This window comes from Cynara cardunculus (genome assembly GCF_001531365.2).
Source record: "Cynara cardunculus var. scolymus isolate 2C chromosome LG 6, CcrdV1, whole genome shotgun sequence".
Taxonomy (NCBI): Eukaryota; Viridiplantae; Streptophyta; class Magnoliopsida; order Asterales; family Asteraceae; genus Cynara; species Cynara cardunculus.
Window position 1 is genome coordinate 6299410 of NC_037533.1, and position 13864 is coordinate 6313273.

The following is a 13864-nucleotide window of genomic DNA, read 5'->3' on the forward strand; positions in this document are numbered from 1 at the left end:
ATTATCCTAATTATATTTTAGATTTTTTATATTTAAAATAAGATGTTTATCCTATATTTGATTATGTTTATCCGCAGTTAATTACATGAATTCAAATATGGAGCTTTAATAAATTGTACTTACGCACAATCTACTTACAATCTTGAGTTTTAAGTAATATGCATTAATAAATAGTACTTTACGCATAAAAAATGATTTTTAAGAGTTTTTGTCAAATGCTTTATAATATTAGAAGGGTATTCGCACAATGCAGCGAGATAAATCTTCATTTTAATGTTTAGTTTTTATTCTTTGTCTCTATTGATATAATACGATTTTGTATGGTCTTAAGAAAACGATAGTGTTTTTATTTTTGAATGAAATATAGATTTAAAGATAGCATAAAAATTTGAAAAAAAGATAAAATTCATATTAGTATCGAAGTAACTATTTAATAATTCTCCTTTTTTTGGGTGTAACTTATTTAATTCAAATTTTTATACAATATAATTTAGGTCTAATAACAAAGTAATTTATATAAAGATAATAATTAAACATTATGTTAGAACTCAAATATTATCTTAAATATATTTTAGATTTTGTATATATAAAATGGATGTTCATCCTGTATTCGATTATATTTATCTGCAGTTAGTTATACGAATTTAAAGGTGGAGCTTTAATAAGTTGTACTTACGCAAAATTACTTATAATATTGAATTTTAAGTAATATGCATCAATAAACAATATTTTATGCATAAAAAATAGTTTTAAGAGTTTTTGTCAAATGTTTTATAATATAGTATAAATAATATAGATATTGAACATCAAATTCAAGCCCAATTGAAAGAAGCCCTACTAACATCTAAGCCCTATTGTATTAACTTAACTGATCAAATTAAAGCCCATAACTTGAAAGAAACCCTTAGTTTGCTCCTTTGCCATTGAAGGAAGCCCTCAGTTTACTTGATCGACTCCTCTGTACTCTACTTACGATCGTTAATTTTGAACGAAACCTCCGATCAATATCATCTCTCAAAACCGCCAAAACCTCTGCCCGATCGAGAACCTCTGCATCGCCTTGATCCTCATATATATATATATATACTCCTCTGCATCGTATTCATCCTCATATCTACTCCTGATTCGAACTAGTTTCAGATTGAATGAGTTAGGTTTTACTCAATCGAGCGCATATATCGATGGATTTAAAGTTTGTGGTGCTCAATCTGCAAAATCTACTTAAAAAACCAAAGTTGTGCTTCGACCTTTCAACGAAATTGAGGTAAATTCGATATTAATATGTTAAATTGACAGAATATTGGGAAGTTTCCTTGAATCCAACTCATCTATTGACATGTCTTCTCTATTCTGATGAGTTATCATGTCTTGCGAATTGTACTTTCTAAGCAGATTAGGAAAAAAAATACATGATCAAAGTTCTTGCTCAGGACTGCAGTAAAGAACAATGTATGACTCCTTCGAAAATTGTCAACTATCTCCAAAGAGTGTAACGTTCTTTGTTTTCTACGTACTACAGTTTTTTTTTTTTTTTTTTTTTTTTTAATTTTTCACTGTTTTCTCTACATAGCTGCACGTATGTGTGTGATTAAAGTGGTTTGAAATGAGGTGATAGATATACGAAGTTGAGGACTTTCAAGAGTATTTCTTAAGAAAATTTAACCAGTTTAGTAACTCAGTAATGAACTGGCATTAAGCCAGGGTAATACTTACAAGGCTGTCAACCGTATAGCTTCCAAGATGACCTCGAGCATGCTTCGTCTTGCAATAAGCGCAAGCCCCCAAACAACCGAAGAATTTCTACATATTTGTTCTTCCTTACCTGTTGAAGTCATGCAGATTAAACCCATGACTCCAAAATAAATAGCATTCAAACTTTGTCTGATCATGTATACAAATGTCATTTTGTTCTTTGATGGAAAATCCTGCAGTAAATGTCTAGTGTAACAACTAACTAACAGATAAACAATACCTTAGGAAGATCGAGTGCTGGGAGAGTTTTGCGATTCAATAGTCGGACCTCATGCCCTTTAAGGGTCTCCTCAATAACCATTACGGCCCGATCAATTTGCTGAACTCCAACCACACTGACACCTTCAGCTCTTTCAGATCCCGACTTCCTTGTGGCACACATCATGTGGCTTTTTTGCACTTTTACATTTTGATATCAATGTGTCCATGGCTTACTGGCTTGGCGACTTTACTGTACAACTGTATTATAAAACATTACATATTTGAAGTTTACATATTACATTGATTGAAGTGGCTTTGAACTTGTACACGTTCCAAGAGCGCCACATGGCAAAGTAAATCCAAATTTTAGCTTCTGTTACATGCGTATTTTGTGTGTGCTGTACCTAAAATCAAAATCTGGAGGCCATGTTTTGTTACAACTTACAACAGAAAACGTTATTTTTTATGGTTATTTTTAGCAACAGAATACATATTTTGATGAAATTTATATAGTGTATATTCATCAATGAATACACCATATAGAATTAGTTCCCTGGTTGTCAAATTATTTGTGGTTATCACATGAACCCTCCCCTATAAAATAATTCACTTTATATTCAAAATCTAATTTAGTATAACAAACAAGCTATGAATTATCTTTCTTCATTATAAAACAAAATAGAACTAGTTTACGAGATTAATCATATTACTGTTATGTGAAAGAAAAACATAAAAAGGTGCACTTCAAGATCAAAGAAATGCATGGGCAGCAGGAATTGAATCTACTGTGGGAGAATCATATCCTTCTGAAGCAAAAGAAAGAATGGAAGAAAACTATGATGCGATAAATCTGTAGGACGCTAATGAGGGTCCTATAAACCCCTTTTTGTTGTAGTGACCATTCTTCTTGATTCAGTCTACAGTCTCTTAGTTGTTGCGAGTATAGTTTTCCATAGCATGGACCAACCAGAGGAATAGCTCATATAGACAAACAATTCATACATAGGAGCTATGTGTCTATGGAAGACCCAGAGGCTCTGCATGTATTATGTAGAGGCTCTGTGTCTGCGCTCTGTATGTGATAACCTGTGAGTCCACAATGTGATCAATCTTCAGATATCTTCATGAATTCAATGGCAGATGAATATAATTTTCAAGAACATGTAAGGAGATTGAGAGAAAAAGTCAATTTGGTCAAAGCTCTTATAATTCTCAATGTTGTATGTAATTTTACAATTGAAGCTCTCCATAATTCACTAAAGACAAAACTATATATATAGGGTCAAACTATTAACCATCTAGTCAAAGTCAAAATGACTTACATAGTCAAACACGATATCTTTACAATTATAGGCAAATATTAACTTTCAAGACGAATACAATTTAATACAGAAATTCAGACCCAACATTCTCCCCTTTTGTATTCAGGCTTGAAAGAATTTGTACACTTTGAATCTCGTTTGAACTTTATCGCTTTAAGCACTTTATGACTTTTTCAAAAACTTCAAAATAATCTTCACTTTAAAATCTTCAGACGATCTTTTGTTGAGAAAATTTTCTAACATTCTCCCCCTCGAATGTAGAACAACAACGATCTTCTCTTTTGACAATAAAGAACAATATCATCAACGATCTTCCGAAACAATTTACAAGATATGATCTTCAAGAATGTTCTTCAGATAACATTTTATAACATTCTCCCCAAAAATGAATTTCTTCAGATAAAAGCAAACATTCTCTCCCAGAATTAAACATTCTCTTTGATGAGAAATCTTTATCGGTAAACTTTTGTAAAGATGATCTTCGCATTCAAAAACTCTCAAACACTGTAGCATAAGAATAATCTTCAGTAATAATCTCCAGCCACACTTCTTTGAGTCTTTTGTCGACATTTGATGTTACTCCTCCTTGATTTTTATATCATACTCCCCTTATATCATCCAAAATTGATCATTTCATTCATTATAACATACTCCCCTTTTTGATGAAATGAAAATCATTAGTATCATACACCAGAATGAATGAAATCTTTAGCGAGATCCGTCAATTCATAAAATTGTAAGCAGATCTTTTCAAATCGACTTTTATAATCTTTTCAGATTAATAGAATGGGAAGATAACAACCAATTTCAACTTATGAAATTGTTTTCAATCTTATAAAAAGATTGGCCTGTGAATATAACAAATATACTCAGTACAACTTCATATATGAGACTTTATGAGGTTCTTCTCACCAGGTTTTCCATTTAATCATCGATATCTTATAAAAGTATATCTATGAATGTTTCGGCAAAATAACATATAATTTGCAAAATCTGTGTAGTGTAGAAAGATAAATCAATATATGCTTCTGTTTAGGCTCAAAAAGATAAACCGTGCGGACTACACAAATTTATCTAACTCAATTTGTGATAAAAAAAGACTTGATGGGGGGCATATATCCTTTTGTTTCAATATCACATTTCTCCAATGAGAAACTGATAGATTGTGAGCTGCGTGCCCAAAATGTTATTGAAACACTTATCTGCTAAGAGATAAATGAGTAGCTGGTGGGGTTGTGACAAGAATTGGTCTGACTTTGCTTTTTTCAATATTAGTCTCGAAAGAGTTGAGAACTAATAGATTATGTGGTATGGCCGAAATTTTGAAGTTTGGAACAAGATTCTTGTAATCTTTTAATGCTGACACAACTCTCGTCAATTCTTTTGGCTCACAACAACTACCCCTCTCTTTTTCATTTTAAACTCTGCACACAAACCCTTTTTGAGTTTAAGCTCACTCAAATATGGTTGTCCTCTTGGGTAGGTTTGTCGGTTCTGACATTCCATAGAAGTATTTCTGTGAAACACTCAGTCTCTCCTAAATTTATCAGTATGTTCAAATGATCAAAAATATTATTGCTATAAAGCACAATGATCAGATAAAATTGATCAAGGAAAATATATTAGTTAAGCACAAACAATCAAGGAGTGATACGCAAAATCAGATTATTCAGTATGTGAGAGAAATGAATGAAGACTTGTAAGTACGAGTTTACAGAGTCAGATATTTAAAGAATTAACAAATGTGTATCAATCAAAGAAAAAAAAATATCAGAAAACAAACGAGTGTATTATCACCGAAAATGATTTTATATAAAAGACGTGATAATAACAGTTTGAAGAATAGCTGAAACATGTATTGGAATTATGATCAATGAGAAATTACCCAAGCAAAATCTCAGGAAATACCTGCTCAGAAAATGTACTCGTTTTTTCACAAAAACAAACAATTCACTTTCCAAAACTTTTATTGAAAATTTTCTAGAGACTCCCTCTAGAAAATAAGATTTGAGTAATGTTTCAGTTCAGCTCAAAAATAAAAAAAAATGGAAACATTTGTAGCACGGGTCCTGAATTGAGTATTCAGAAACCATAATCGTTTAAGCACGGGTCTTAAACTGAATGTTTAGAAGCCTCATATGGACATATTACAAACTCCCCCTGAATTTGTTCATCAAAAGCATGATGTTATGCTCAGCGCGATAATGACACACCTGAAAAATCAGATCAAATGGATTTTGGTACCCAGACGAATTTGGGTCCTTCTTTGTTAGTATCAGGTTGTGGGATGTTGTAACTACCAAACCATCTATTCTTGTTAGATGTTTTCTTTTTCGCACTTTTAACAGGATGATCATATACGTAATAAGATCCATACCAGTTATTATTATCATACCTGTTATTATTCTTCCAGCTCTTTTGAAATCTGTTGTCTTCAGTCCACCTGTTGTACCGTTTCCTATTCACAAAATCAGTTGTCTTGCATGTGGAGCACATGATCCTTTTCTTGCTAAGATTTATCAAATCATTAGTAGATCTCACAAAACAAGGAAGAATATTGTTAGTAACAACTGAGTTATGAGACGAAACATATTTAGATTTATTAACCCAAATACTTTTTACTTTTGAAGAATAATTGGGTGATCCAATGACGTACCCTTGATAATACTGATTTGAAGAACGAGAATAGTTCTTAGAAACAATTGATTTAGGGCTGCTCGAATAACTGTTAGATTTAGAACAGTCATAAAAGCTTGTTTTACACTGTAAAGGAGAACCAGTTGAGCTTTGAGCACATGAAAAGTCTTTAACTTTCTTTAAAAGCTGGTCTCGTTCATCAACAACTAAATCATACTTCTCTTTGGGTTCAGTTCTCATTTTCAATTCAGTTTCAAGTTTTGTTTTCAGATCAGACAATTTCTTAGAAGTATCCAAGAGTTTACCTTCTAACTCCTTCTTCAACTTCTCAAACATCTTCTTCTCTTTATCAAACTCTCGTCTCTCTTCATCTGAGCTGCTCTTTTCATTCTCAGAAGCAATGTCAAGCTACTTTTTCTTTTCTGCAAGCTCTTTGGCCATAGCTGCATATTTCTTAGCAGTATTTCTCTTTTCAAGAGCAAACAGTTTTTTCTCTTCGTCCAAAGCCTTTTGCTTTTAAGCAATGCAGTCAGATAATTCAAGGTTCTTGCTCAAACATTCTTCTGTAATTTCTTTCTTCTCTTTATCAATCTTGGCTCGTTCCAAGATGATAAGCTGCTCAAAATCAAAGATTTGATTCAATAGCATTTTAGCGTTTAGTTCCAGAGAGTTGATTTTATTCTCATAAGATATGCGTTCAGTACCAAATCCTCTCTCAACTTCAATCATTCTCTTCTCTTTCTCAAAAATAATCTTTTCAGCACTTACACTTTCCTCAGCTGTCAGAACCTTTTCCTTCTCTAATTCCAACAAGTTTCTGACTTCAATCAAATCACTCTCAGATTGACAAAGTTTCTAATTTAGTTTCTTAACTTCTTGATGAATGCTACTTTGAGAGTTCTTTTCAGCACTCAGTTCATTTTGAACATTTTGAAGTTTGCTGAACAAATCTTTGTTTGATTTAATCCAAACTTTTAATTCTTCAGCTGAATCTTCTTTTGCGGATTTTAAGTTCACAGTGAGTCCTTCAATCTCTTTCTTCAGTCTTACAATCTCTTGTGGATCAGAAACAATCTTCATAAGATCATTTAGCTTTTCTTGCAAAACTTTCTTCTTTTCCTTCTCTCTCTCATTACAGTCAGTTAAACGAATTGTCTACGATATGTTCTTGTTAAGCTCTGAAGTTAATTTATCGTATTTCTCTTTTAGTTCTTTGTATTCCCTCTCGTAAAAACTTGCCATTTGAAAATCAAGATTGATCAACGAATCTTATGCAATTTATGAAATCAGTTGAAGAAAAATCACAAGACAACAAAAACTTTCAGATAAAATCCGTAAGCTCAAAAAATTCACAGAAAACTTCAAAAACTGTTCAAAAATAAGAAAATCAGCGAAAATAGTTAAAATCAGTAAAAACAGTAAAAAAAAATGTTGAAAAACAGTAAAAAAACGGTTAAAACTGATCAAAAACAGCTTACGCGATACAAATAAGTTCAAAAATCTCAAAACAGTTAAATCCTAAAAAAACAGTAATTTCAATGAAAACAAATAAAATTTGTGAAAACCAGATAAAAATGAAAAAAAATGAAATCTTGAGAAAATTTGTTTTAAAAAAATCAAATATTGGCAAAACAAAGTTCAAATACGGACAACTCTTGAAAAGTAACCAAGTGATAACCAAATCCGGACAAATTGAATTTTGGCTAAGTCTTTTAGCCGGTGATGAAATTCGGACAAGAGTTACCGAGGAAGAGTAAATCGGACAGGGCTTTGTCTAAGGTCAAGGCTAGATCGGAACGGGGTGAGAGATGTTAGCCGAGGAAAGATGATCGCGACCAAGTAGTGACCGAGAAAAGTAAGTCGCTTGACCGAGGATGGTTAATCCGGACACGGGAATGTCCGAGTTAGAGGCTAATCCGGACACGGGGAAGTCAAGTCGCTAGCCGAGGAAGATATCTGGGTAGGCTGCGAGAAAGGTTAAGTCGCGACTAAGTGTGAATACGAGTATCCTTGTGAGCGATGCAAAGCCTAATCCGGGTAGCTTGTTGTCCAGTGAACTTGAAATCCGGATGCTGCTTTGTGCGAGGAAGACTTAGACCGTTCCAACCTTTGTGCGATTTACCTAATACGGATAGGCTAGTGATCGATTAATCATCAAATACGGATGGTGTGGTGTCCGGATTACAGGTTAGAAAAAAAAAATGTCTAAGTCCTTGAATCCATGTGCTTGAGCGATGAAGAAATGAAATATGGATGAAGCTATGTGTGATTTAGCCTAAGTTCGGCTAATGCTTTGAGCGAGGAAGCCTAAAATTGTTTAACCTTTTATGCAAGGAAGCCTAAATCAGTTAGGCTGTTATGCAACTAAGTCCTAAACTTGGTCAAGGCTGTATCCGATTAAAGGCTAAAAACAATCAGAAAACACAAAAATGTAAACTTTTTTTATTTATCAAAATTTGGATCAAAATCTGATTTTTTTCAAAAACTTTTCAAGAACATAAAACTTTTTCAAAACCACAATTTTCACCAAATCTCGAAAACTAATGATCAAAATACAAATCTTTGTGAATAACAAAGATTCACAAAGTGATTATGCACAGTTTGATCACTATTTTAATACCAAAACACAAAGATTTGAATTTTTTTTGGATCAAACTGTTAAAAAATGAAGAACATGAGATGAGAATTATGAAGTTTAGAAAATTTTCTTCAAAGATTCTTCAAAATACGTGATTTTTTTCGTGATTTCTTGCATAACCTGCTCTGATACCAAATGTGAGTCCACAATGTGACCAATCTTTAGATATCTTCATAAATTCAAGGGCAGATGAATATAATCTTCAAGAACATCTAAGGAGATTGAGAGGAAAAGTCAATCTGGTCAAAGCTCTTATAATTCTCAATGTTGTACGTAATTTTACAATTGAAGCTCTCTTTCAAAATACACTAAAGAAAAAACTATATATATAGAGTCAAACTATTAACCCTTCTAGTCAAAGTCAAACACGATATCTTTACAATTATAGACAAATATTAACTTTCAAGACGAATACAATTTAATACAGAAATTCAGACCCAACATAACCGATTTTTTGTTATTCACTTGAGGTAATATTTATTTGATTATGTGGATATGTGCATATTTATATATGTGAAATATGTATGCATAAGATTGTTAATATGCATATGTATGCATGTTATATGCTAGCATGCCTAAATTGTGGAAGTAAAAATATGCATGTATGTAAGCATGAATTCTATACATGGTCATGAGGATATGCATGAATAAGGTGTTAGTGAGAAAAATGAGTTTTATATTAATTCTTTAGCACCGCCTGAATTGGAAGAGATAAGAAGAGGCAATTTTATATATTTCTTTCCCAAAACCGCCTGTTTTGGCAATATAAAAAGGAGGTTTCTTTTGAGGAAAGCAATCTTCAAAAATCAGGGAAAGAAAATAGAGTGAGAAAAGTGTGTGAAATTCCTTTTAAAAATTTAGAAGCTGGAAATTTGGGTTAGAAATTAAAGCAGTTTATGTTGTTGTTTTATCACATATAAGGTGAGTTTTGCTTTAAATAAACAGTCTTTGAATTTGTTAAGATTATGGGTTTTTGTGGAACTAATGGTATAACTGTGCAGTCGGTATGTGTTTATTTTATGAAGATTTAAAGGCTGATAAGAATCTGTAATCGAACAGTGTTGTCCGATGAGGATTTATTGTTCGGCCAAGTTTTATTTAATGAAATTGGTTTTCGGACAATGTTGTCCGATGAGAGTGTATCCGAACCATTTATAACCAAAAAGTGTATTATCTTTTCAAATGAGGTTGAAAATTTTAGAAAAGATACGTTGTGATTTTCTTTCAAAACGATTGTGACATGAGGTCTGTTTTAAAAGAAAATATGAGTTCTCAAATGTTTCTTCAGGACGGTTGTGACATAAGTCTGTTCTGGATTGAAACAATGTTTCTATGGGACGGTTGTGACCTAAGTCTGTTCCGGTATGAAACTATTTTGTCAAATGTTTCTTTAGGACGGTTGTGACGTAAGGTTGTTCTGAATTGAAACAATGTTTCTATGGGACGATTGTGACGTATGAAACTATTTTCATGCCATTATTGGCCAAAACTACAGATTTATCTGTAGATCTGAGGAGGAAATAAGGGTGACATATCAAGGATGTGTACCGTGGATAAGGGTGGCATATCAAGAAGAGATGTACATCTAGATATAGGTGGCATTTGAATAGCTCTTGTTATTGTATCAATAAGAGATAATAGCTCTGGGTTAATATTTCTTTGTGACTTGGGAACTTAGAGATGTTGCTCTTATTGAAATAATAACATTGATGTTATTGAGAAGGGGAAAATGACTTATAGCCAGAGTCATTATTTGCCTACAATTTCAAATGATTTTAATGAAATCAAAGTATTCGGTTTTATAATTAATCAAGAGAAATAAGTATTTGATAGGAACCAGAGGGGCTCTGGTTGGTCTTTAAGACAGACCAGAGGGCCTCTGGTTGTGTGGAAAATCTTTTAAGTATTTTTAGGAATCTTGTGATCCAGAGGTTCTGTATGTACTATACAGAGACTCTGTTTCATAAAGTTGGTCATGCGAATAGTTTTCAAAGTGTTATCGAAATTTATATGACCTAGAGGCTCTGTATCATGAAAGTTGAATTTTCAAGTTTTACGACCGAGCTCTGTGTCCGAGAATGGTGTCCGAGCTCTGTGTCTGAGCGTGGAGTCCGAGTTCTGTGTCCGAGTGTTGTGTTTGAGCTCTGCGTCTGAGCTCTGACTTTTGAAACTTAATTTATTATATTTTCTTACAAGTCTAAACCTTTTAAATATCCTTTGCAAATAGAACAGAGAACTAGAGGAACTCTGATTATATTTTAGTGATCCTTTTACTTTAAAATTTTTATTCTAGTCTATTCGGACCAGAGACCCTGATCGTCTAGAGGGTCTTTGGTTGAATAGTAGTCTTAGTTATTTTTGTAGTATGGGTACAGAGGCTCTGGATGGTAGGAGCAGATAATCTGTCCAACTAAAGGGAATGGTTTAGTAAATAACTATGTCCATTAGAGATAGATGAGCTCTGGTCCTTAATAACCAGAGGAACGCTAGTCTTTAAGAGCCCAGGGAGCTCTAGCCAGTTGAGCCAGATGAGTTTTGCGTCTCTGTATTTTATTATTAATACAGATTTCATGGAGTATGTATCTGTGTATGTGAAAATATGTTTTTAAATAGATTTTGGTGATCTTTCACCCTATAATTGCAAAGAAAGGGTTATCTGACAAGACCTTCTAGTCTAACCCTCATTTTGTGTTTTAAATATGCATTGCAAGATCAACAGGGTCTCGGGATATTAAGGGGAAGGGGAAAATATGATTATTTTCCTTGTATCCTTATCTGTAGTTTTTTAAGATCAATCTGTTTATTGAAGTATTTTGAAGATACATGTAGACATACATGTGATAGTACAGGCTTATTCTATTGGAAATTTTCAGTTGTAGATACTGTATATATAGAATCCTTGTACTAGTGGGACCTATGTGGTGTAATCTATATTTATTTTATATGAAATATATGTTATATGTAAATGTGGAGTATGGGGTGTCACACTGTATCTGGGAACTTGGCGTTTAGGCGCAGGCGCATGACTCTGGCCTTCTTGTCCTCTGTATCCAAGTACTTGTGCTCTAAGCCCGAGTGCACGAGCTCTGTGTTCGAGAGCGCTTGCTCTGTATTCGAGTGTGCGAGCTCTATGTCTGAGTACCCGAGCTTTGGTCACCTAGAGAGCCTCTTAGTCTTCAAGAGAGCCTTTGTGTGCACTTCCAGACTTCTTCATTTTAGATCAACAGATCTCTGAATCTTCCATCCTTAGCCCAGATTGCTTAATAAAACTTTTAGAGTAATTAGGATCAATTTTGGTCCTAACAACAATGAAACCTCAACCCTGAAACCGAACGAAGCGACGAACCTCCATGTTAAACCATTACCCCTCAAGCCAAAAAAAATGCCCTAAACCTCACTTTGATCAACTATGACGACCGATCCCATCGTGGACATTCTCCACCACCATTTTCTGAACCCATCCCTAACCAACGCTAATGAGGGAGTTCCAGAAAGTTTCCTCCAAGAATTCTGGCAAACGTGTGAGTTCTTGGAAAAAGAATGAGGAATCATAGATGAGTTTTATGTACTAGACATTCAACATTACTGCCAAATCAGAATTTCTAGGTCAATTTTCTCGTTGGTTATTCAAATACCAACAAAAACTGACCTAGGCCTTTCTGAGTAAGCCCCTTTACCAACCAATGACGAAATCGTTGGATTTTTTTAGGTTCATTGGTTATAACAAGAAGATTAACTTCCCATCATAGTTTAGGGCCAATTTTTGCCACCAATATGAAATGTTCTATTCATATTGGTAAACCAGGCTTTGAATGGAAATATTGGAAGCATGGACATGTGTATTACCAACATGCTCCTATTAGTATATGGCATTTACTTTGACTTGCCTTTAGACTACTCGATGATCCTTTACACCAAATTATGGGCTACTGTTCCAAAGAAGAATCTAGACAAATCCAAGGGAAAGACTCTGCATGCGTTGTTGTTTCCTAGATTTCTAATCCTGCTCCTCAAGGCGGGACTCAACAAGCAAGAAATACCTTGCATTAAAGTCCCAATGGCACCCGTGAATGTGCTATCTATGTAGTGTCCTATAATGCACAAGGATAGGTACCCAGACGAGAGACAATTGTCAAAGAAGTTGATGGCCTACATCAAGACCAAGGAGGTAAAGAGAGAAAACAGTGATAGGAGGATACTAATGGCCCATAATTTGGAATGTTCTTCCCCTTTACACTAGCACCAGTGACTTGAACCCCACACGCATAGGGGAAGAAGCTGGAGTTGAGGGAGAACAAGAAGGTGTTGATGAGGAGGAAGAGAGGGAGAGACCAGTAAGGGAGGATGCTGAGAGGATTGAGAGGGAGAAGGAAAAAAAAAAGAAAAAGAGATAGGAGGGTAAAAGAGCCAAAATTGAGAGAGAGCAGAAGGAAAAAGAAGAGAGAGAGCTAAAGGAGAGATTAGAAAAAAGAACAGAGGGGGTTGGCTCTATAACAAGAATCATAGGAAGAAAGTGTAGAAGAATAAGATGCATCCACTGGGATTAACAAGACATAGGATGAAAGGAAGAATATGGAAGCAACACTAGCGCCCAATTCCATTACGTTTGATATTGAGCTTTATGATGGGATCAATCGATTTGAGGATTATAACAGGGAGATGCCTACTAATGATGAAGAGGAGAAGGCAGATGCTATGGATAATTAGGAAGAAGAAGAAGATGAGGAGGAGGAGGAGGAGGTGGAGGAGGCAGAGGGAACAAAAGGAGAATGGGAGCAAGAGCGAGAGAGAGTGGTACCTAACGAGAACATTTATTTCCAGACCCCCACCCCCAATACAAGCCAATCATGGACTATTTTAACAGAGGTGCACACCTTGAACCTTAACCTACCTACCCAACCAGAGGCATTGATAGGATCGATTAACTCAGTTWTGGATATTAATCAAATACTCTGGATGATCTTTAAACATTAACAGTGCAGCGAAAACAGTAAGAACAAACAGAGTAACCAATCAATAAAGAACACAGTTGATGAATGAAGAACAATGAGAGAGTAGCTTCAAATGATTTTCAATTGATTGAAAATGTTAACAATACAATATGGAAGCACACTGAATTACAAAGGCCTACGCTGCTATTTATACTTGTTCCTAACGGCTTTTCTGACATGACCTAGACGTACAAATTCATCTAAGCCGTTCAAATAAAGCAGATTACAAACATAGTCACGTGATAAGCACGAGCAGCTAACTAACCTAAGTAAAAATGTAAAGAAGTTCTTCACAGAAGATAAAACTGCAGACCCTCTGTGAG